We start from the raw sequence: 26,265 nt of genomic DNA on the forward strand, positions 1-26,265 counted from the left end.
ATCTCATATATCAGGCAACATGGCTGGGGGTAGCTCCACGGTCAGAGCCCCAGAAAGAAGACCTCTGGAGCTCAGCTATATTTAAGCTGTGTGTTGGGAAAGGAAATACAGGGAGGAACAACTCTGGAAGTTTCTCAGAACATGTGGTATAAATGACTGCTGGCAGACCACTGAATTGGTGTTTGGATGTGCACCTTTTGTAGTGTGAGAGTTTAGTCCCCCACCAAGCCTGGGCAGCTTGGCTGCTGAGTGACCTAAAGGCTGTCAGACATGCAGTCAGGTTCTGGCAGGATGGCTTTGCCTCCCCACACAAGCTACTGTGGACAGCACTGTATGAATGAGTTAATTTGTGCAGAGTTTGTACTTCATTTCCACATAAATTGTAAATTCACTTTCTCTAGAAGACTTAAAGCACTCCTGTACTGGTGCTCTGTTACAGGGGTCTGCTGCTGTTCCTCTGTATCTGAAAGCGCGTCTCATCTTCTTTGCCTGTGTCTTTCCAGATAACATTGAAATTCCTCATCTTGGATTAAAAGATAACTCTATAAAAAACATGGCATATTCAGCTGGTCTAAAGTGGGACGTGCTTTGACCAGCAAGAGTTAATAGTGATAAGGCATCCTGCTTTTTTGCATCTGCAGTTGAGATGCAGGTGAAACATACTGGGTAAATGAGAAAAAATTGGAAAAAAAAGAAAATTCTCAAAAAAAATTGAAAAAACCCAGATTTTCCTCAATGCTTATTGTTGTTAAACTTTACTATTACAGAAAAGACTATTTTGCCTAGCTGTGAATATAACAAGACAAATGTAGGACTGGTCAAGAATGAATACACAGCAGGTTTGCCAGCAAACTTGCTTGAAATACAATTTCTGTGTTCTTTCTCAGTCACGATATTTAGGTTGGAAGAGAAGTCTTCTGGAGGTCATCTAGAGTGCTCCTGTGCTCAAAGCAGGGCTTTCTTTCTGGTTTTAATCAAATGACATTTAAATATTTTTTTAAACTATGGTGACAAACTGTGGTCTCTCAAGACCACAGTTTTAACTGATTCAATACTTACATTGTTCTTGTTTCTCAGAACATTTTATTGAAAGATTTGGACTTCTTTTGGAACAAAGACAACTGTAAAACAAACATTGAGGAAGTCAATATTTTAACCATATCTAGTTACTATATAACGATCACAATAACTTTGGGCTTAACTCTCTTATGGAGTGAAGTGAAAGAGCCAAAAATTTGTGGAGTTTGAAGAATGAGCTACTTTTAAGCATCTGTGGAATGCTTAAAAGAGGCACGACTCTAGAAATCATATGACTGAATAAGAAAGTGCTAGTTAAGTATGAGATCCCTGTACGTTAACATGAAAGACAGTACAGGACTCCCATATGTCATGGGACTGGCTCTTTTTACTGTGTGGAAGAGGAATGGGGGATGAGATAGTGAGGCTGACACCTGGTAACTGCCATAGTTTGCAGCCTGCCTTCTCCACCAAATTAAGGCTTTAAAAAGATCTTTCTGCTAGATTCATGTGAAGGTGAGATGGTGATTTATTTGATCTTCCTACGTGCTCACCAAACCTTGAAGGTGAACAAAAATAGGAAAATTATATCAACTACAGCAGCAGGTGCTAAACCTTGCTCAGAGGGCTGTTTTGCACATAAACCACCTAATTGCAGCCTCTGATTTATTTATCTTTGGTCCCCTGGTAGCATGCCAGCAACAGCAAGCTCTTGTAGGCTGCCTTACTCTGTTATGTTCCAGTTCTTAAAGAGCGTGAAGTCAGCTTGCATAAAAGTCTGCAATTTAACACAACCTGTCATTGTTATTTCTTTCGTAAGCTTTATTTTTTTGCTATTAGAATGATGTAAACTTTGGAATGCTTTAAATAAATAAAGGGTAAAAACAGGCAGGGCATAATCTTCTGTTTCAAAAGGCATAAATTTCTGCCTTTTGTGGAAATTATCAGCAACTTTGGAAGACTTCAAATGAAATTTCCCTCTTTGAATGACACTGTAATTCTCTGGATTTTAGAGTACCTCTAATGGAATGACAAAGCCTCTGTGTCTAAAAAACATAAATGATGAAATCACTACATGCCAAATTTCTTCCCATGGTCTTTTGTCCCAGAAACTTTCTCCAATGGCCCTGAAATGTGCTGGCTTTTTTAGTTCATTAGTCCAGCTGTCCAAAATTTTCACATTTATTGCTGAAAAACAAACTGTGTAGTCATCTGTCTAGCCGGGAGAGTAAAATTCTGCTTGTCTGCAGTGTCCCTAAGAGCAAAAGAATTTGGCACGGATGACCAGCACAGTGCCTAACCCACGTTTAGGTGTGACAGAGCTTTGGGGCTAGCTATTTCCTTATCTCTGCTTTAGTACAGTAGACACTGACACAGCTGGAGAAGATATTTATCTTCTCTAACCACTAGTTTTGTTGCATAAAACTTGCTGAGGAAGAGAAGACCACAATAGAAGTGTGTATGGAAGAGGAAGACTGTCTCATGTGTAAGTGTGAATGTAGCTCCAGACTAGTGGCTGGAGTTCATCTTCGAAGTTCTGTGCAGGGGCACAGCTTTACCAGCAAGGACAGAGAGAATCTCTTACTTTCCCCTTGACTGAGTAAAGGGACCTGAACCTGTATTGCTGCTCCCTGGATCAGTATTTGTTGCTAGGTTATTATAAAGAGGGTGATGGTTTGTTTCTCTACCACCCCCATGGGCTTGGTACATAAATAAAATGTTTCTGAGTGCATTTGGGTGCTAAAGAGACATGGTGAATCATGAGCAGAGTGCAAAAGTGTACGGTAGTAGCATCCAGTGTATGGATTATGCAGAAAAGCAGGTGTTTTCTTCAGATAACTGTTGGGAAAAACATTGGTGCATGTTTATCTGAGGCTGGATTTAGACTTACAAAAGCTTTTACACATTTTGGGTGTGGAACTGAATTTCCCCCAGAGCCAGAAGAAAGATAAAAACATACCAGTTCAGCAAATCTCATGATTTTGACTCCAGTCTCATGACACAATTTTTAACCCATGGGGTTGGCAGTTTGCTCTGATCAGTGTTCATATGGTTCACTTTTCACCTGCCCTGAGCATGGTCCCTGCCTTAAGGTATAGTGACTTACCAGTACCTTTTGCTTGCAGTCTCCTGCTTCTTTCAGTAGTGGAGTTCCTAAATGAGAGCAATCCAAAGACTTGTAAACTAACTTCCAAATAAATGGGCATAAGGGGATGAATGAGGTGCTTGGACATGAAATAAGGTGAGGGGTTGGTGGGGAGATCTCAGAGACTTTAAAAGCTAGGAGATGGAAGCTTGTAATAGGAGCTGAAATTGAGACTTCTGTGGAAATTAAGGACATGGAGGTATATATACTTATTTATTTTCTAGATACATTAGGATTTCTAGGTTGTCTACCTATGGAAAGGTTAGAGGCAGAGAACCTCTAACTCAGTTTGTATGGATTTAGTTGGCACAAGTTTCAACTTGATTTCGGGAACCTGAAAATCCAGAGGATTTTTACAATACTTGTCTAATGAATGATGTGGAGTGTCTCTGTCCCTGGCCTTACAACAGGGAAGCTTTTGAAGGGCATTCTATTCATAAGCATTTTGTTTATGGAAGGAGTTTTCTGCTATTGGAGAAAAATAAGAGGTTTTGGAAGGCTGCATCCCAAATAGTCAGCCTGTTCTGCCCCTCTTCCTTACACTTCTAGGGAATGGGGAAGGGCAGCAGCAGTTAATTCTTTGCTTCCTGGCTGCTGACTTGACTACAAGCAGTGACTGCAGCTCCTTGGGCTGCTCTGAGCCTCCTGATAGGCAGCTGGGACTAACTGCAGCTAACTCAGGCATGGCCCCAGCAGGTTAGGATTGGGGAGTTAAGGCAAAAAGGGTTTTCTTTTCTGGACGATAAACGTGGGAAAAGCGGATCCTACCCCTAGGTTGCCTGCTGCAGGGATTCAGAAAGATGCTGAGAATTGATTATAGAAGGAACAAATACGGGTATGTCTGAGAGAAAAGATCTTTGGTAGGCCTGCAAACACCATCCTTAATGCTAAGTTGCAGTGTGGTGGGATTTCCTTGGCTTGCTTCTGACCTGATGAATGGTGAGTGTATGAAAGGACAAAGCTGTGTGGTTCCTTGTAAGGCAGCATTTCTTTAGTATGTAACAGTAATAGTAGTAGTAGTAGTAATAGTAATAGTAATAGTAATAGTAATAGTAATAGTAATAGTAGTAGACCCTTGAAAGAAATCCAGGTTAATGTTCCAGGAGTGCAGTTAATCTTATAATATAATGTTGTCTTTCATAATGCCTGTACTTATGTATGTGGTGGGTTGACCTTGGTTGGCCGCCAGGTGCCCACCAAGCCTTTATATCACTCCCCTTGCTCCGTGGGACAGCAGGAGAAAATACGATGAAAACCTCGCGAGCTAAGGACAGGGAGATCATTCAGCAATTACCATCACAAGCAAAACAGACTCTGCTTGGGGAAATTAATTTAATCTATGGCCAATTAATAAGAGAGTAGGATAATGAGAAACAAGAACAAATCTAAAAAAACCCACCGTCCCCCGACCGCTTCCTTCTTTCTGGGCTCAGCTTCACTCCTGACTCTTCTACCTCCTCCTCCCAAGCAGTGAAGGGGAATGGGAAATGGGGGTTGCAGTCAGTTCATCACATGTTTTTGCTGCTGCTCCTTCCTCCTCACACTGCCCCAGCTGCTGCGTGGGGTCCTTCCCACAGGGTACAATCCCTCATGAACTTCTCCAATATGGGTCCTTCAGGAACTTCAGGAACTGCACCAACATGGGTCCTTTCCATGGGGTGCAATCCTTCAGGAACTTCAGGAACTGCACCAGCATGGGTCCCCCACAGGGTCACAGGTCCTTCCAGCAAACCTGCTTCAGTGTGGGCTCCTCTCCATGGGCCACAGTTCCTGCCAGGAGCCTGCTCCAGCATGGGCTCTTCACCAGGTCACAGCTTCCTTCAGGGCACATCCACCTGGTCTGGTGTGGGGTCCTCCATGGGGTGCAGGGTAGATATCTGCTCCACTGTTAACCTCCATGGGCTGCAGGGGGACAACCTGTGTCACCATGGTCTTCGCCATGGGCTGCAGAGGAATCTCTGCTCCAGCGTCTGGAGCTTGTCCTCCCCTTCCTTCTTCACTGACCTTGGTGTCTGCAGGGCTCTTTCTCTCACATTTTATCATTCCTCTCTCCCAGCTCCAACACAACAGTGTAGTGTTTTTTACCCCTTCTTAAATATGTTATCACAGATGCGCTACCACTGTCGCTGATGGGCTCAACTATGGCTAGCAGCGGGTCCATCTTGGAGCCAGCTGTAACTGGCTCTGTCCAACATGGGGGCAGCTCCTAGTGTCTTCTCACAGAAGGCACCCCTGCAGCTGCCCCCGCTATCAAAACCTTGCCATGCAAACCCAAGAAAAGGAGCAGGTTTACAGCGTGTGCTCGTTTTGGCTGGGATAGAGTTAATTTTCTTCATAGTAGCTGCTATGGGGCTATGCTTTGGATTTGTGCTGAAAACAGCATTGATAATACATGGATGTTTTAGTTATTGCTGAGCAGTGCTTACACAGAGTCAAGACCTTTTCTGCTTCTCACACTGCCCCTCCAACAAGTAGGCTAGGGGTACGCAAGAAGTTGGGAGGAGACACTGCAGGGATGGGCGACCCCAAATGACCAAAGGGATATTGCCTACTATATGACATCATGTTCAGCAATAAAAAGTTGAGGGAAGAAGAAGGAAGGGGGGCCATTCAGAGTTACAGCATTTTGTCTTCCCAAGTAAGCATTACATGTGATGGAGCCCTGCTTTCCTGGAGATGGCTGAACACCTGCCTGCTGATGGGAAATAGTGAATGAATTCCTTAGATTGCTTTGCTTGCGTGCATGGCTTTTGCTTTACATATTAAACTGTCTTTATCTCAACCCACAAGTTTTCTCACTTTCACTATTCCGATTATCTCCCCCATCCCACAGGGGAGGAGTGAGTGAGTGGCTGTGTGGTGCTTGGTTGCTGGCTGGGGTTAAACCACGACAGTCCTTTTTGGTACCCAACGTGGGGCTTGAAGTGTTCAAGATAACGATGGATTTGATTGGAATGTGCTAGATGGAATTTATAGCTGTTATTGCTGTTTAGCTATTAATTGGCAGGCTCCTGTGCTTGCCATGGGGCTTGCTTGCCTCACTATATAGTAGAGTCTAGTGCTCGTTAGTGGCTGCTTTTTGTTTTCACTGTTTGCTGTGCTGCTGTACTGCTTATCGTCTTACTCTGCTGTGCCTGGGAACATTTTAATAACAGCAGTGGCCATGCGCCTGGGCTGGCAGATTGCCAGGGCATCGCTTCTGTTTCCGTGCTGCTGTACTGGACAGGCTGAAACTCCAGTGTGAACTCGAGTCAAAGGGACTGTGACTGTAGATCAGTCCATGCCAGAGCAGGTACATCTCGATGTGTCTGTGGCCATGGTTATGTCTGTGTCACAGCAGGTATACCTCTGAAGGGATGGTAGCCCAAGCGATAAGTCCACGCTGGAGAAGATACACCTCAAAGCATCTGTGGCTGTGCATGAGGTCATGCTGGAGCACCTCAAAGTGTGTGGCCATGGATAAGCCCATGACAGAGCAAGTACACCCCTGGAGGGACTGCAGCCATGGGTAAGGCCATGTTGGAACAGGTTCACTCCTGAACAGACTGTGGCTGTGGGTAAGGCCGCACTGGAGCAGCTATATGTCTCAAGGCATTGTGGCCTGTGGACAAGGCCACACTGGAACAGGTGCACCTCAGAGTGACTCTGTCTATGGATAAACCTATGCTGCAGCTGGTATACCCCTGAAGAGACTGTGGCTCATAGATACAGCTCCTGTTGGAGCAGGTACACCCCTAAGGGACTGCAGTTTGTGGATAAGTCCAAGCCAGTGCAGAGGCAAGGAGAGGAGTTCATTGCAATGTTAAACCCTATGGTCTGGTCCAAAGGAACCAGGGGTGGAGGTTGTAATGGAAATACCTTTCAATTGTTGTAATCCATGATTTGAGTTGCATGTTATAGGAATTACCATAGCAGGAACCACCTGGACCAATAGAGGAGAAGCCTTACAAGAAGCAGTGCAAGTGCAGTACTGACCCAATATGAGCTGAGTTTGGTGCCCAGTAACTCCATGCAGCACACCACCTCTCCTGTCCTGAGTGACCACCATAAGAGATGGAGCCCAAAGTCATGGACTAAATGAACTCAGTGGACATTTTGTGGACATCTGTGGTCATTTTATGGACATTTACAGGAAAACTGGTGGTGAGGAAATGTGCTGGGGTCTTTCAGTTTGTTTTTGCATTCTGGTGTAGATCTCACTCAGTTTTACAAGCCTTATAGACAGGGTCAGCATCAAAGAAGAGGGAGTGTAAACATGCATGAATCCTGCTGGGACTGATGAAGGTCTCTTTCTAGATAACATTGTGCTGCTTTTGTGAACCAAATTCAGCCAGAGGGGAATGGGTGTAAAGAGAATTACTTAGGAAATTCTTTATGCTTTCTTTATGCATTCTTTATGCTTCCTCAGTGCTACTGAATAGTTATGTGTAAACCTGTTTTAATTCTAGTATTTGGAAATAATGGTATTGATGCAAAGAGTAAAAACCTATGGGTTTGCGCTTATCCATGGTATCTCCTGAGAAGCACTATGTGCCTGCATGCTACTGTCAACACAGTTCTTGTTTCCCCTTTGTCCTGGTTTTTTCAGGGATAGAGTTAATTTTCTTTCCAGTAGCAGCTGTAGTGCTGTGTTTTGTATTTAGTATGACAATAATGTTGATAACACACTGATGTTTTAGTTGTTGCTAAGTAATGCTTACACTAGTTAAGGACTTTTCAGCTTCCCATGCTCTGCCAGGTGCACAAGAAGCTGGGAGGGGGCACAGCCAAAATGGCCAAAGGGATGTTCCATATCATATGACATCATGCTCAGTATATAAACTGGGGGGGAGTTGGCTGGGGAGCAGCCATCCTGCTGCTGGATGTTGGTCAGTGGGTGGTGAGCAGTTGCATCACTTGTTTTTTTCTTGGGTTTTGTTCCTCTCTTTCCCTCTCTCTCTCGTTATTTTACTACTTTTATTATTATTATTATTATTATTATTATTATTATTATTATTGTTATTATTATTATTGTTATTATTATTATATTTCAATTATTAAACTGTTCTTATCTCAACCCACGAGTTTTCTTACTTTTGCTTTTCAGAGTCTCTCCCCCACCCCACAGGGGATGGGGGGGATGGTGAGTGAGTGGCTGTGTGGTGCTTAGTTGCCAACTGGGGCTAAACCATGACACCCTTTCAGTTCCACGTAAAACCCAAGTATTATAGTACAGAGGGATTTGTTTTGTTTTGCCTTAGAGGCAACTCTACTGACTCTTAGTTAGGAACTCTGAGGAAAACAACTTAATTATCTCCTTGCTGGAAATGTGGTGGTGTCCTAAAGGTCCTGAATGTGCATCATGTCAGTGTTTGGGTTTTGAGTGCAGGACCCGACCATTTCAAGATCCATTAATACAGTGTGAATTCTGCTTGTGTAAGACTTAAAAATTTATCTTCTTATAAGCTGGAATAAACTCTTTGATTTCTCTAATGTCACCCTATATACCCTAAAAAAAAGGGGTTTTTAGACCACTTCTCTTGACGAGAAATTCAGAAATATCCTTTCAAAGTATTATTCATTTAAAAAGACATACTTAATTCAGAAGTAGCAAAAATATATTTCCTCCATGGAGTAGGAACTTCTGCTTTTTCTCCTAAATCAAATTCCAGCAGATGTGTCTGATTTTCAGTGCTATATCCTTTCACCAAAATTCATTTCATTAAATGAACACTTGTCTTTAAAACTACTGATCCCCTTTGTTCAGATTTTCCTCTCTCCCTGTTCAGTAGTCCTTCCCTGAATTAGATGCTGTTTTGAAGGTCATTTGGATAGCAGTAGTCTTTTTGTGTTAGCTTATTAGGATTTCATAATCCTAAAGGCACAGCCCCTTCTGGGAGTGAGAGTTAACATTTGTCTGAAGAGGTCCTTGTATGGAAGTGTGTTCCCCATTTACCTGAAGGTGGTTAACCCTACACAGTACAAAGCACGTGGTGCTCTTCAAAATGTTTTGAGGTGTGGGGTCCTTCAACTTAAAGAAGTAGTCCTGAAGTATTCACTGGTGCCTGACCAAAGCTCAGTATCCAGATTTTCCATTCCCCTGCATGAAACAAGAAGCTGGCCTGTTTCAACTGTCAGCCACACAAACTTCCAGAAGAACAAAGCCAACAGCATTGTGGCAATGTGTAGTTTTCCTTGTTGATATCTTCAGGAGAGGGTAAATATTGAATGGGCTCAGAACTGGCTCATGTGTTTCAGATTTTGAGGCTTACTGGTAGGATATTTAGAACTTGTTTCTTGTTTGGCTATGTGTTTTATAGGAAAGATAAGAGGAAAAATTGCCTTTGTCGTTTCAGCATTTGGGGTTGAGAGTTGGGAAATTTTGGTTCTTGAATCTGCCATAGATACTTGTAGTTGTGTTTAGACACAGCAGTAGGAACTCAGTGCTTATGAAGATTCCTACTCTTCACTTCTTTGCCCTGGATTCATGTTTTTACAAATGAAGATACATACTTTGGTTTGCCTCAGAGAAACTACTTCTATATTCCTGGAAGCCCTGCTACATTAAGGACTAGGATGAATAGTACATGTAGTAAGTCCACTCTAGACTTTGCAGCACTGAAATATTTTCTTACAAGGAGATTGGAGATCTTCGGAGAAAAGTCTCCTATGCTTTTTGAACTGCCTGCTATTAGAAAATTGTATCTGGAAGTACAAAACAGAGGTTTGAAAGATGTCAGCTAACATAAGTCTTGCAAAGTGTAGCATATATATTGTTAAAAGAAGTCAAACAAGTCAGGGGCTATGTCAGAGTCACCAGCATGTGTAAGTGAGGCATAGATAATGAAACTAGAGCACTTGCTGCCTGATGCAATGAAAAATACTGCAGGGCCGGGCTGTTGGCAGCAGTTTATGCTAAAATGCCAGATTGGACACAGTTCAGGGCAGACGTATATATGCATGTACCCCAGTGGAAGAAAAAAAAAAAGGGGGGTTGCTAATCAAAGGTAAAGGATTTTTGAAGTCAGAATTCTATGCTGTGCTAAATCATTTTTTCTGGGTTCTGCCTAATGAATTTAAAATCAATAGTTCTAGTGTGCACTTATCTACACAATTTTCAGCTGAGGTATTTTACCTTGCAGTGTTGTGGGTAAAGCCTGTTGTAGCAGAAAATTGTAAATGATTCAGAAGTGGAAAATTGTAGACAGAAAATTCTACATAATTTCATATGGAAAACCATGAAGGTAGGAGAAACTTTATTTTTTCTGTAGAAAAATATTTTTTGTACAAAAAGATGTCTGGGGTGACAAATACTGTTGAACAACAACTTTGGAACTTGCTGGAGATGCTTTGCATTTCCTTTTCAGTTCCCTGTTGTTCACGTGTACATTTCCTAGTGTGCCTGTTTGCCCCTTCTTGTACAACAGCATTGGTGATGAAATGAAATAATAGGTATTCCTGCTGTGTAAGCTCAGCAATGCCAGTCCTGCATTCAGTGACAAGCAGGTAACATCTATCAGCTCTGAAAGGACACAGTTTTTGAAAACTGTGGTTTCATGCTATTTATATTAATTGAAAGAAGTGTAGTGGATTTTGGTTTTATTTTTGTTTTTCTTGTAAATAATAAAATAGGATTGTCAAGCAGACAGAACACTATAAATTAGAAACAAGTATGTTAAATGTCTTTCATTACACAACTGTTTCATACCAGGAAAAATATGGGGGCTCTGAAGGAATTTTGGAAAGCCATGTGGTACTTCAGTGATTAAGAGCAGTAATGTTTTCTCAGACCCCTTATCACTAGAACTCTTCTCTCTCTAACAGTATTTCCTTCTGAAGATACTTCTTAGGACTCCTTTGGAAGAGAGGTAAATAATTTTGTTTTGTTTTGTTTTGTTTTGTTTTCCATATTTGTACTGGACTTCTAGTTTGTTTGGTGATTTCCCCCCCCGAAACAAAAAAGCTTAAACAATTCCGTTGTCTGTTTTTTTCTGTACCAGTCCCCACCTAATGACTGTTAACCAAGTCTCACAGGGTAATGTCAGAACTTAACATAGCTTGTACCAGGTTTGGGGGAAAAAAAAGAAGGTCTCTCTAGCTACAATCTAGTGGCCTCACTTAGGGAATGTTTGTGGCATGTAGAATCATGGAAACATAGAGTGGTTTGGGTTGGAAGGGACCTTAAAAGATCATCTAGTCCAAACCCCCTGCCACAGGCAGGGACATCTTTCACTAGATCAGGTTGCTCAAAGCCCCCTCCAACTTGACCTTGAACACTTCCAGTGACGGAGCATCCACAACTTCTCTGGGCAACCTGCTCCAGTGTCTCACCAACCTCATCGTAAAGAATTTCTGCCTTACATTCAGTCTAAACCTACCCTCTTTCAGTTTAAAACTATTGCCCCTTGTCCTGTCACTACAGGCTGGTAAAAAATCTTTCTGCATCTTTCTTATAAGTCTCCTTTATATATTGAAAGGCTGCAATAATGTCTCCTCAGAGCTTTCTCTTCTCCGGGCTGAACAGCCTCAACTGTCTCAGTCTTTCTTCATAGGAGAGGTGTTCCAGCCCTCTGATCATTTTCATGGTCCTCATCTGGACCTGCTCTAACAGGTCCATGTCTTTCTTGCACTGAGAACCCCAGAGCTGTGCTCCAGGTGAGAGCATAGTAGAGGGGGAGAATCCCATCCCTTGACATGCTGGTCATGCTTCTTTTGGTGCAGTCCAGGTTATGCTTGGCTTTCTGGGCTGCAAGTGCACATTGCTGGCTTATGTCCAACTTTTCATCCACACCATTATTGCCAAGTCCTTCTCTGCAGGGCTGCTCTCAACGCATTCATCCTCCAGTCTGTACTGATACTGGGGATCACCCTAACCTAGGTGCAGGGCCTTCCATTTGGCCTTGCTGAACTTCATGATGTCCACATGGGCCCACTCCTCCAGCCTGTGAGGGTCCCTCTTAATGGCATCCCTTCCCTCAAGTATATCAGCTGCACCACTCAGCTTGGTGTCATCCACAAACTTGCTGAAGGTGTGCTCAATCCCACTGTCTATGTCATTAATTACGATTTTAAATATTATTGGCCCCACTACAGACCCTTGAGGGACTCCACTCATTACTGATTTCCACTTGGACATTGACTGCAACTCTTTGTATGCAGCCATTCAGCCAATTCCTTATCTGTCTAGTAGTCCATCCATCAATTCCATACCTCTCCAACTCTCCAATGTAAAGTTGATTCTTAGCTGTCAGAGGATCTGTGGCTAAATCTCAGGGCAGTCTATACAAAAGCAGGCTGAATTAGCTATACTGCTTGTGGAACAGATAGCTAAAACCAATGTTTTGCTTTTAATTTCAGCTTTAAGAGGATCATTTGGCTCTCATCACTGTGGATATTTGAGCATTGAGCACTCTGACACTCCGACATTCTGACATGAGACTCTTCTTAAGTAGAAAGGAGCTGTTACCTCACTGGTGACAGGAGACCAAGCCCATATTTATGTATTGACTATCTCAGAGTATTGTTATGCTTATGTTTGAAAGTCTTGTTAGGCTCTCTCTTTGTGTGTGCGAGAGAGAGAGGCAAAATATAGATCTAAATTTCAGCCTGTGCCAATTCCTCTGCTGTTGTGTTTTGTCCCGTACATGGCAAATTGTCTTTAAAGATACCACTAGTGTGTACATACAGCAGATATAGGTGAGCATGTGTCGGACATAACCATGAAAGCTAAGGCAGAACCCGTTTAAACTAATCAGGAGGAAGCAGATCCTATAGATCTGTGGCTTGCATGAGTTCCTGCATTTTTGCAGTCAGAATCACTGGATGTCCTCTGTAAGTGACTTTAAGAATACACATCCTCTTCCCTGTCTTTTTTCTCACCTTCCATTACACCTTTCAGTTTTTCTACAAGTCCAGTGATCAGAGGTTTTATTCCCAGCTTTCATGACACTCAAATTCCAAACTCTTCTTTGTTTGTGGGCTTTCAGCTCATGCTTATTTTCTTGCAGGTACAATCTTTTAATGCTTGGCTATGAAGCATTGTGAGGTGGGCTTTTCTCAGTCACTCTAATTTTAATTCTTTTTCCAAAATTAATTAGTGACTTCAGTAGGGATCAGAATGCAGATATCCCTAGTGAGCATCTTGTGTACTAGATTTAGGGAGTCAATGAATGATTAAATATTCTGTACAGTATGGAATGTTCATCAGAGGCCTCCTCTACAGTTTTGAAAGTGATAGCAGCAATGTCATCCACTGGGGATTTGAGAATTCTGAATTCAAATCCCACCAGACAGAAAAAGGATTTGAAACATGGGTTGCCAGTTTTCTATATGGATGGTCTGTCTGCTGAGAAACGGGCAGCAGCTGCCTTTACTTGGGCTGTCTTTTGTGTGTCCCATATAGTGTGTTTTAAACTATGTATCAGATGAGATTTCGCCCTATAGCTGGGAGAAACCTTGGCCTATGAATTGTGGTGACATTTAGTCAAGTGGTTTGGCAGAAGTTTAACATAAGTCATGGCTTAAGCAGTTTGGGTTTGGCTTGGCAGGAGGCACTGGGAGTGCCTCGGGAGCGTCACTGGCACAAACTGTAGAGTTATTTGCCTGTGAATCTGAGCATGATTGACTTGCTTAAGGTTGTAGAGAAACTTGGTGGCAAAGGAGGGAAATGAACTGAATAGTCTTTTGATCATTTAAGATGTCCATCTGTCTTGTTTATTGTGAGCTCTTTCCTTCTACCTTCATGCACTTTTCTCCTTCTGCACCTACTGCTATAATTTTTAATTGGAAAGAAGCAGCTTCCCTGCCAGCTGAATACTTTTATGCCTGTGTCTTCTTAAGAAGTAGTGGAAAATCAGGATTAGAGGTCAAGGGATCTTATCTCAACAGGCACCCCGGTGATTGATTTTAGTACTAGCTTGCATCTGTGCTAATTTGTAATCCAAACCCCCAATGTTTATTTACCAGCACAAACAGAAGTCCTAATTTATTGCTTAGTTGCTCTGGAAGGAGGGGGGAGAAATTGGGTTTTGCTGCTTTCACTTTTCACTGACAACATTTGAGACACAATCTTTATTTCTTTCTAGAAATGCTGAGATTCTGTTTGGTTGTATGGCAAGAGAAACAATTATCCAGGACCAGTTAGCTATCTGGATAGTTCAGCCTCTCAGGCACTGGTATTATTGGTTGAAATAAGCCCTAAAGCACAGCTCAAATTTCACTAGAAAGACAGACTATTCTGAGGCAGAGCTGCTTAGTATGTGAATGGTGAAGGAAAAGATTGGGTATAACACAGGAGAGGAAAAATCAGGGTGTCTTGTAAGGAGTCATTCAGGTTCACAAAAAATTACTCTGGTTGCATCTCTGGCCTTCTTATATCCAGTTTTATGGTGAAGGTCACTCATTTACAGAGTATTTATGTGGTTTAGCAGTCTTACTGAAGGCTTAAAAAGAATCTTAAGTGTTAGGCAGGCAACCTCCATTGGACCTTTGGTTTAGAGAAGGTATTGGTGGAAGCTCTTAGCCGATGCTCAGTGAAGTTTGGGACTATTAGTCTCTTCTTCTGTAGGGGCCTAGCAACTTACGTTGAGAAGCTAAGGGAAGCAGGAGGAGGGCTGGCACCTCTTAAGGAGAAGCCAAGACACACTTCAGGAAATGTTTTCGTTGATGAAGCTGAAGTAGCAGCTCCTAAAGCAGCAGGTTGAAGCTGGCTATGATTCCCCTGCTGTAAAAGGGCAGTTCACAAGCTGTAGCTACTTCTCTGCTGTAGTACAGGAGCTTGATCTGGTTGCTGGGGCAGGCTTCCTGAAAACACGGAATAAGCGCTGAACCTCTCTCCCAGTTAAGCACTAACTGTCTGCTAAGCTTTGCAAATCAGGCCTTTGCAGAGGCTATATGGCACTCTTGAAATCCAGGCTTTAGTGTTATTGGCAACTGTTTTCTCAAATGAAAAAGTTCTTTGGGGTGTGGGAAACTCTGCTTTTAGTTAGATGCCAATTACCTGAGTCAGCCTCAGCTGAGAACTTTGCTTAAAGGAAGAATAGTCCAATAGTTATTGGAGGAATTAGGAGGCAGGGACAGTTTATAGCCAACTGAATACTCTAAAGAGCAACACACTTAGGAGCACTAACCATGTTTTCAAAGAGATCTTGATGGTCTAAAGACTCCTATCCAAGTGCTTTTGAAACTTACAGGTGTCGTCTGTGCCTCAGTTGTTTGTCTCTACAAGTGAGCTTTTAGAACTTGTGAAAAAGAGTAGGAGGGTATGCTGTGGAAAGCTGGGGTGTCAAACACTGTACTGCTGCAGAAAATGAAGACCTGGCAGACAAATTGTTGGTGGAGAGCAGTAAAAGGAGGAATTGCTGTCTTTTGGTAACAGTTGCTGCTTACATTCTCCAGTTGCCAACATTACAGCAAATGCTGTTTGCAGCATTTAATTTGTGGGTATCTTGGGTTTCTTTCCGAAATATGTTAGAGAGTTGTAACTTTAAATTGTTTCTAACACTTCAAACAAATTTGACACTTCTTCAGGTGGCTTGGTACCATTTTCTTCAAATCTCTAGAGGGGATGAAAGGTTGAGGAGGGTTCCCTCCAGAAGTCTCCATTCCTTGTATCGTTATGCATAGTTTACCAGACCTTAGCACAGGAATGAAGAGTGGGTATCGCTGCTATGCCAGACCAAATCTGAAGAAGAAATAGGAAAAAAGTAGAGAGAAACAGAGACTGAACAGATGAAGAAAACATACTTTATTGCACTCTCTCCTGATGCTCTTATTTGTTCAGCAGCAGGGTCAAATGTAGTGTACTGTAGGGCTTGAGAGTACATCAGGCTTCAAGTGGAGTACCCCGTGAAGGCAAAACTGCAGTATTTGACTTGAATGAATGTTTCTTTTTATGTTTCTTACAGTGCTAAAGGAAGGCCTAGGATGGCTTTAGAGCAAGTGTCATGGGAGAGACAGTGCAGACTTGTTTCTACTCACCAAGATGATCAGTGTCCTCCTGCAAAACAAGAGTCTCCAACAACATAGATGCTGAAAGAAAGCAGCTATGAAGTTGGTTCCTATTGGCAGTACAGGGGATCCATGTGGTATTTTCTCTCTCATGCTTCATCTTTACAATTGGTGGACCTGATTCTAGTATGCAACACTCTTTAACAGTGGTGTTTTGAAGTTAGAGGGATGTGGTGGGTTGTCCCGCTGGACGCCAGGTGCCCATCAAGCCACTCTATCACTCACCTCCTCAGCTGGACAGGGGAGAGAAAAAATACGATGAAAGGCTTGTGGGTTGAGATAAGGACAGGGAGATCACTCAGCAATTACCATCACAAGCAAAACAGACTCGACTTCGGGAAATTAATTTAATTTATTACCAATCAAATCAGAGTAGGGTAATAAGAAATAAAACCAAATCTTAAACCACCTTCCCCCCACCCCTCCCTTCTTCATGGGCTCAACTTCATTTCCAATTTTCTCTACCTCCTCCCTGCCTGAGCGGTGCAGGGGGACGGGGAATGGGAGTTACAGTCAGTTCATCACACGTTGTCTCTGCTGCTCCTTCCTCCTCACACTCTTCCCCTGCTCCAGTGAGAGGTCCTTCCCACAGGACCCAGTCCTTTACAAAATTCTCCAACGTGGGTCCTTCCCATGGGCTGCAGTTCTTCACAAACTGCTCCAGTGTGGGTCCCTTCCACAGGGTGCAGTCCTTCAGGAACAGACTGCTGCAGCATGGGTCCCCCACAGGGTCACAAGCCCTATCAGCAAGCCTGCTCCAGCGTGGGGTCTTCTATCTCCACAGGTCCTGACAGGAGCCTACTCCAGCACAGGCTTCCCATGGGGTCACAGCCTCCTTTGGGCATCCACCTGTTCCAGTGTGGGGTCCTCCATGGGCTGCAGGTGGATATCTGCTCTGGCACCTGGAGCACCTCCTCCCCCTCCTTCTTCACTGACTTTGGTGTCTGCAGAGTTGTTTCTCTCACATATTCTCCTCTCTTTGGCTGCAGTTGCTGTTGAGCAGCAACTTTTTCCCCTTCTTAAATACGTTATCACAGAGGCTCTACTACTGTTGCTGATTGGTTCAGCCTTGGCCAGCAGTGGGTTCATCTTGGAGCTGGCTAGCATTGGCTCTATCAGACATGGGGGAAGATTCTAGAAGCTTCTCACAGAAGCCACCTCTGTAGCCCCCACCGCTACCAAAACCTTGCCATGCAAATCCAATACAAGGGATTTATCTTCTTTTTCTTTTGAGAAGCTTTTTGAAATTATTTGTTTTGGATTAAAGAAAATATTTTGCATTTCCTGGTTCTCCTTCAGTTGCTAAGCTTCTGTCAAGAAAAATAAAATCAAGCAGACTTTATTTCTAATATTCTATTTACTCCTCATGTCTTCACCATCCTCCATGAGAAAGTAATGTGACTACTTAAAAAGATTGCTAGGCTAATAGTAGTGTTAGTAGAAGGTACAACTAAGATCTGCTTCTGTTTCTTTCTGGACCTGTGAGTATTATCTGGCATTCTACCCCAGTTTGAGCTGATTGAGCAAGGAAATACTGACTAAATATGTATGGCAAACTACTGATACTTGGGCACAGTCTAGTTGTCACCTTTCAAAAAGATGTACCATTTTTCTTCAAAGAATTGCAGAACTGAGTTGGTGTTTGGAGAACATGCCTTATATAAAAACTAAATAAATTGCGTTGCTTATCTATCCAGGAGAAGGATAAGAAGTAACTTGATTATTGGCCAAAGAACTGATATGGTGGAGATTTCTGATACTAACAGGCTCTGTAATTTGACAGATAGGGCATAATGAGATCCAGGGCTGCCTTTGGTGTTCTGCTGCTTACCCTTCAAGGACATAACTGTTCCTGTGTGACAAGCTACATCTCATTAGTATAGTCTGTGTCGCTTTGCTCTTCTAGCTACTACATTCACCTGAAACTGTCCTTGGAAGGGTTTCTTACCATCCTTGGATGTCATAATATCCTTCTTTTATATCTTCCAGTTCTTTCTGTCCTTTTTTTCTGAAAATATTGTGCAAAATATATTGGCTTGATTTTTCTCTGTAGGGAATAAGAGAGCATGATGATTAAAAAGCCTTTGGCTTTTTAAATGACATGTAATACTTCCTTTGGAAATAAGAGTGAGTGAGACCCAGTGGTGCAGTCCCAATCTGAAAATAGTCCTTCTATTGGATCTTGTTCCTTATACAGCTCGAAGAACAGCTGCTGATGTTTGGGAGCACATAGTGGGGAGACATCACAGTAGAGGTCCTCCTTTTACTTCTTCCTGAAGGCATTTATTGGTCACCGCAGAGACAGGCTACTGAAGTATAACTACCATGGTAACCTTTACATTGAGGAACTAGGCTGTTTGACACCTGACATTAATATGTAGAGGGCATATATGGAGCAGGGTGGAGTAAATTCTGTTATTCGTGCTGCTTTGATTGAACAAGTGTCCCAGAAAAAGCAAAAAGAACACACTTTGCCCTGAGCTTGCATTGGAAATTATTTTTAAATGCAGACATTTCTAGAAGGAAGAAACAACTAGTTATTAGATTCATTGCAATTTATTATTAACCTCTAGTACCCTGAGAACATTCTCCTGCTTAGTCATGTGTGCAACTGAAATTTTAATTTAATTTGTTTAATTTCATTCTGTACATAGACAGTGTTTAGTAAATTTATTAGGATTCTTTTACACTTTGCCCTCTTTATAATAAAAAAGTGATAGATTAGTTAGTCATTCCAAATAAGCAATTTGTCAAGCCTGTAAGCCATATAAAACTAAGTGCATAAATAATTTATTGACTACTCTAGTAGTAGAAATAATGTACATTGGGCAAATTCTAATTAAAATAATCAAGAGATTAATCATTTGATAGAAAGTTATTTATTAAACAGAATTAATTCTCTTAAAGGTGTGTTTTAAACTTGGAGTTCTTACCTGAGACTCAGTAAATTAGAATTTTTTTTCTTTTTTAATCAGCAACTTCATAAAAAGTGTGGCAAGTTAGTAAAATGGACATAAAAATATATCTTTGTAATACTTCATGAGGTTACATAGGAAAAATCATTTAAGAGGATATTCCTCAAATGAAGTTATCCAATCAATTTCTTATACTGTAGTTAGGATTTAATTTAAGGTACATTTAATGAAACGTAAGTTTTTCTTGGCAAGCATTTTCATATGGAAAGTATCTACAGCATAACTCTCAGTCCACACTACTTTTTGTAAGATAGAATTAATCTTGTTTGCCATAGCTTAATTTACATGTACGTACAAATGCAGAAAGAAAATTTTATTTGGAGGCTTACAGATACAGAATATTGTGAACTTTACAATACATTGAGCCAGATTGAGACCCAGCATGAGTCTGTGCAATGTAAGGCTCTTTGTTGCAGTAATCCAGGGGCAGATCATGAACTTCAGCTCTAATCTTGCAGTTCTGCACTTACATAAAGGTCTGTTGTCTTTTTTGGAGGGCCTGTGCAGCAACCTGCACAGACCAAATACGCCAGATGATTACTACTTTATTCTATGCACCTTGTATATATGGGTAACTTTACCTCTGTGACCAATCTTATTGATGGGAGGGAAATGGCTTTTGTATGAACTGCTCGCTTCAAGTTAAGAAAACTGGAGGATGAAAATGAAGTTCATTCAATAGAAAGCTTTGGTACTTCAGAAAAGTACTGTCAATGGATGAAGCATAACCAGTGCCTGATTTCTCATTTTGGCTTTTAGGTAGCAATCTCTTTTTACTTGTAATGTGGCAGTATCTGACACAATTAAAACATACTACTGGAGAGATACTGTTTTCTGCTCATAAACCAATGCTCCATTCTTGTCACCACAGTGCAGTTTTTGCTATATAGAGCAGATGATTGGTGCTTAAATCACAGCAATACAATCATCTGCTATTTGGATGTTTGTTTGTTTGGTTTTTTTTTCTGCAGTGAGTCCAGCAGATATTTTCCTCTGTAGCTTGGATCCATAGATGTTTATCTTTGATATTCTCTTTTCCTGAATGAAGCCTGGGTTATGTGGTTTCAGTTTAAATCTAGTTCTTGTACTGATAGCCCAGAAGTCACTATTCTAGTACTAAATAGTACTAGTTAAATCTTGTTGTATGTGGTTATGACTCTTCAAAACTGCATAGAAGAACAGAGGCAGTGGGAGGAAGTCCATGAAGAGGCAAAAACAGTAACTTCCACGTCAGAGGAACTGGATTGTTAATAATACTATCAGTTCTTTATGCACAGAAACAAATAACAAAGTGATGAAAAGGGTATATTGTATATGCAGCATATAGGCCTTCATGTCCTTTGTCCGTATTTGAATAATGTTAGCTTAGACTCTTTCTATGTGTGAATGGAAACTGCATTCAAGACTGCATTCAGACAAATTTTAGAAAATATTGGTTTGGAAAGGAAGATGCTTATATTGAGCTGCCTTCTCAAACGATGTAACTTTAAATTAAATTTTTGCAAGTATCTAACCCAAGTGAAGACAATGTAAGACATGTAAAACCCAAAGATTACTATGTTAATTTCTATAGAAGCTGAACAGACCATAGTGGAATGAGGGTAGGAAAGCGAAACTGTGAGAGCAGAGAGTATACCACCAACCATGAAGGGAAGGTTGAGGCCTACCAGAAGTCTGGTAAGAATTTAAAACTAAATATAATCTAAGACTTGTGTAATTATGAGGCTTTTATGAAGATGTTAACCTTGTCGGTGCATGTGATTTGTGGTAGCATTTGTTTTGGGAAATGTCACCATGGCTGAAAGTAGAGATATTCAGTAGCCCAAAATATGGACCCACAAATGGACTTGACTGCATCCTGAAATCTGTCTCCATTCAGTAACACACTTACTAGCATATGCTTAATTCTCCTTTAGGGTCTTAAAAAAAGTTCAGATTTAAATCTCTGCTTAGGCACTCCAGTTATGTTCAGGATGATTCTTAAATTACTCTGGTAATCCTAGTTACTTTTGAAGGTGACTTTGTTGCCAGAAAAAGCATTCTAAAGAAGCATTTTCACTGAGTTCAGTGCCATGTTGTTAATTTGTTAGTATGCTAGGAAAAATTTAAGGCTGAACTTAAGAAAAATTACATATTGCAACCTATAGGGCTACAAAGAGCTTAGAGGGTTCTCTAGCCCACTCCCCTGCCTAAAGCAGGTTCACCTAGGCTAGGAAATCCAGTCTAAGAGCTGTGAGGGACTCCAAGAAATGCTGAAGTGGGTGAAGCTACCAAGAAATGTGATACAAGAAAGATGTTCAAAGCATATGTGTAGAGGACTTGGGCCATGACCTGCTTGTGTTTAATCAAGTTGGGTTATGGATCAAGGTCGACAGAGCATGCACTCCCTATGAAAGCTATCAGGAACACAGCTAAGTCAGAGAACTTCAGGTAGCAGGTAGGACAGAAGCTTTTGAGAGCAGAAACCAGTTCTCACTCATCTGTAGGAGGGAGAAAATGTAGTGCTCTGGATGGAGTCCAGAGTTGGGGCCTGATAAGGCAACTGCACGGTTCCATGTACGCAGCGTAGCTTGCAGTAGAAAAAAACTAGTGGAATGGTTGTTTATCCACCCCAAATGTTACTAAAATGTCAACTGTGATAAAACGAGAGATTAGAGATTATGAAAATCCCTGTTGTATAGCTGCAACAATCAACTGTGGAGTAGCGTTCTTATGAGAACAATTGAGGAATTTAATAGTGTTTCTATTAGAAAATGACAAGTCTTTTGAGCTACGTGGTTGAAAAGGCTTTACTTGTTTTGATTAAACTTTCAGGGGCAAAGACTTTTCAGGTCTGAGATGGAAATTCAGGTTAAGAGAGGAGACTTAGTTATTTAATGTCCAGTAACTGAGCTGTTAGAAGACTGGTCTACGGCATTGAAGTCTTCATTCTAAGTCTGTGCTTTTCATTGATCCAAGCAGGCACTTCTGTCTTTTTAAATATCACAAGTGTAGTGTGAAACTATGAAGAATTTCTATGGGGTTAGAAATATTTTCCATCCAGTTATAGTACTTATTATTAAAAAGGCGCAACTTGGGAAATGAGTATTTTTTAACTTTAAATTTTGACCCCCCAAATTATCATGGGCACAAGGAAACAGAATCTGAAAGTTGCATTTACAGCAGTTACTGAACTATTTTGATTGTGCATTGGGGGAATAAATCACTATTTCAAGTTCCTCGTAAACCCTTCCTTTTAGGAAGCTGCTAGATAACATGGATCTGAACATGCCGCAGGGTTTTGGTTTCAGGTTGTATTCTAAACTAGGAGAAGCCTGTCTTTTGAATAAAAATAGAGTAAATAAAGTAAAACTTGAGTAAAACTAGAAAGTTTTTGATCTCATGAGGACCTTATCATCCAAAACCCTGAACTCCTGTTAGGCTGGCTTAACTGATTCTTGGTTGCAAGCTTCTTATAATTTTGGAGTAAATATACGAGAGGATCTTAAATGCTTTAAGTTAAGAAATGTTTTGGGACAATACATGTCTCTGCTACACAAATAGTGTGTACTAGAGAGTCAAGCTGCCTTCTTTTTACTCTTGCTCTCTCCTCACTTTCTTAATCTGTAAATATACAATGAAATTGATCTAGGAAAACTTAGTGACATTGGGGTTTTTCTTTAACCAGAGCTGGGAGGGGCAAAGAAGAATGATTCCATTAAAGCAATTGTTACTAAAGAAGTTACAAGAATATCAGCTATGGTACCTGAAGAAATACTCCTGCAAGAAATTACAGAATGGAATTTCAACAGAGGTTACACAGATATTTGCAGATGTTGCTGTGGAAATAGACAGCTTTCAAGTGCACAGGTTTCCATTTAAAGGCAGGTGAAACAATAATAAATATTTGCAAAGTAAATTAAACTGTATTTAAAGTATTTTGATAGATAAAAGGTCAAAAAGGAAATCACTGAGAGTCCTGCAACTGCTTGCCAAGGCTGAAACTTGGGAAAAAAACCCTGAACACTAAAAGCTTTTTAAAAAAATAAAGATGCACACACCGCTTCCCAAACTTTTTACAAGGGATCTAAGTCCCGTGTGAAATGTAAATGAAAGCATCAACTGCAGGAATTCAATGTGAGGTTAATTTTCAACATGCTCAGTCAAGGCAACATTCTAAACAAAAATTTCTATTGTATTAATTATGTTCTTTGCAAATGAGTGAATGTTAAACTCTGCATTATGATTAGTGTAGGGAGATGTACCAGCCATTCTCAGGGTAAGGTTGGCTAGGAACCTGCATATTTGGATAGATAGGTATCTAAATCTCCCTGGAATGCAAAACCAGACAGAAAGCTTCTCTTATTTGCTCTTTCCTGTGCAGCCAAAAGTACCCTGAAAAAAGACATGTCAGTGTTTCTGCTTCTAATCATACACAAAGCATGGAGTTGAAGAAGCAGTCCTGTAAAAGTTAACTGAATTTGTGATTTATTCAAAGCAGATAGGAAGCATATGTGGTAGTTGGAAATAACACTATGCATGCCTAAGGTGCTTGAAAGAGGTGCTCTTTACTAGGTGACTGATTCCAAAGACCTTTGCTTAAGAGAATATATGCTTCTGATGTGGCCATTCCCCTGACCCCCTGTGTCTGGGAAATTGCTAGCAGGTACAGTTTGCAGTGCCATCACATGATTTTGCAGTTAAGAGGCTGTAGGGACCCCTTCAACCTGTTTTCAGTTTCTGTGGCTGCCACAGATTTCAATGACTTTTCTAAGTTTTCTATACCCTTGTTTGTTCTTGTTTATTCTTTGGTTTTGTCCACAGAGGTTTTATTCAAAAGCAACATAGAGGGACTCTTACTAGGCATGCTTTCTTCTTCCACTGCAGTGGTGAGCTGACTGCATTTGTGGTCTACAGCTCTGCTATGGGAGAGCCCAGTGCTCCTGGCAACTTCAGGGAAAAGCTTGTTTTGATTTTTAGTTGAAGGATGCAAGGAGGCTCAGTTCTCCTTTCCTGACTTGTTCGAGCTTGTTTACTATGACTGACAGTGAAATCCAGTGAACTTTTTATTGTGGATCTGTACTTAGACACATCACTTTGAAATGAAATATATATCAATCTCTCTCATATGTAAATATCTAATGTTTTATTAGACATTAAGGAAACATCAGTGTATAACTAGATGAATCCCTATTTAGATAGATGCTGCTCTTATTGTTAAAAAATAGATTTTGTAAGTTTTTACCTAGCGGTATGTACTTTTGCTGATTCTTACTAGATTTTCAGTTCTTCTAGCAACAAAAGTGTAAGGGATTCCTAAGGCATTATTTTATATATCTATCTCATCCATTGTGATCTGTCTTGAAGTATTTGGACTGTAGTAAACTTTCACAGAATAATTATGCTACATGTTTATATGAACATTTGAAAATGAGTCAATTCAATGTGATTTTCACCTGCAGACCTGACAACTTCTGTATTTGTCTCTGAAGCAATTTCATAAGAACTACAACATAACTTTAATGTGCTTCTACTGTATTCATGAGGGTTTTTTTCTTTTTTAACTGCATCATATGTTTGGGGGCAAACTTGGCTGAGGACAATCACACTTTCCTGTTTCAGAAGCTTTTTTTTTCCTTAAGGTTTTATACTGAAAGTAGGTGTCTAAATAAAAAATATTATGATTTATAGAGGTGTTGAATCCTGTACCTGTCTCATGTCAAAGCCTTTAGTAGCTGTGGGTGATGAAATAAAACCACTTGGACCTAGGTGCCAAAGTACAGATTTATGTCAGTGATGACTTAAGGCATACAAGTTGGAACACTGGCCTAAGTTTCAAACCCTCTTTTTTTCTGAAGACAGCCTTGACAAAGTAAAACAATTTCTAGCCTTGAAATATTGCCAGCAGTTTTTCATGAAAAGGATAGGTTATTCATGTTTGTCCTTACTGGTGCCTCAAAATATATTTCTGATAAGTCAGCAGCTACTCTTTGCATGCATGCTGCTTTCTGTGGGATGTGCAACTGTCCGATTGCGGTTCAGAATGGCACAAAATTATGACAGATAGTGAGCTGTTTCTGCATCACCACAAGAAGCAAAGTGAAGAGCTCCGACAGTCAAGCATGTGAGGACTGAAGCTTTAAGTCCTGTCAGAATACTGCTGCTACAACTGAGAGTGCATTTCCTTTGTAGGCATTTGACACTGATCATGTGTATTCAAAGTTCAGATAAGTCAATAGGGGAGGTATTGCTTCCCATTATATTCCAGAGCGGACTGTCCAAAAAGAAGAAATATCAGCTGGTGTCCTAGCAGGTGGCACTGCCAATGTCATAATCTGATTGTTTACAAACTGCTAAGAGGTGACGTCATTTAATCAGGAATCTGTCATTCCCATCACCTTAAGGTAGTTCTCCAGTCAGGCTATGACAGTTTAGATTGGTCTCAGTATGAATTAAATTAAGCAGCTAAGGCAAGTTAGGTAAGTGGACTTTCTGCTTCACCAGCAATGAATACATGATCTTCGGGGACTTGAATGGTTGTTCTTCTTTTAACTTTCTTTTTTTTTTCCTGTCAAAATAGTCGACCATTCATGCTCTGTTTCTTAGTGTTGTTTGCCAGTTGTACCAAATACACAATTTAACTTCACTGGCCCTTTGCTTGACAAGCTCTGTAGAGCTACTAACAACTGGCATGCTTCAGTGAATTGGTTTTTAAACTTCAGGGCTATTATTTGAGGAAAGCCATATATATAATATATATATATATATATACACAAAATATTTTTCAAAATTTCCTGAGATTCTTTTTCCTTCTGTGTTCATTGCCTTCTAAGATTTTAAGTGTCTGAACTTGGTGGTGAATTCTTCATTGTCTTCTCTTTATCTGTAGTGCCTGAACTCTTGCCAGTTCTTCTTACAAACTATGAAATATTTTTGTGCTTTTGGCAACTTTATTCCAAGTACAAAGGTGTCTGTAACTCATAGGAGGCTGCTCTGTTGTGATCAACCTCTTTTTATTTAGCTAACTAGTTGCCAGTAAACTGCTCCACTGACAGTCTGAGTCTTTCCTCAGCTCTTGTGTCTGCACACTAGGAGTGTTTTCCTGTTTTGGGTTATGAATGAAAAGATATTATCACTTGCATACAGAAAAGCCTAGAGTAT

This window comes from Ciconia boyciana, chromosome 5 (assembly GCF_034638445.1).
Source record: "Ciconia boyciana chromosome 5, ASM3463844v1, whole genome shotgun sequence".
Classification (NCBI taxonomy): domain Eukaryota; kingdom Metazoa; phylum Chordata; class Aves; order Ciconiiformes; family Ciconiidae; genus Ciconia; species Ciconia boyciana.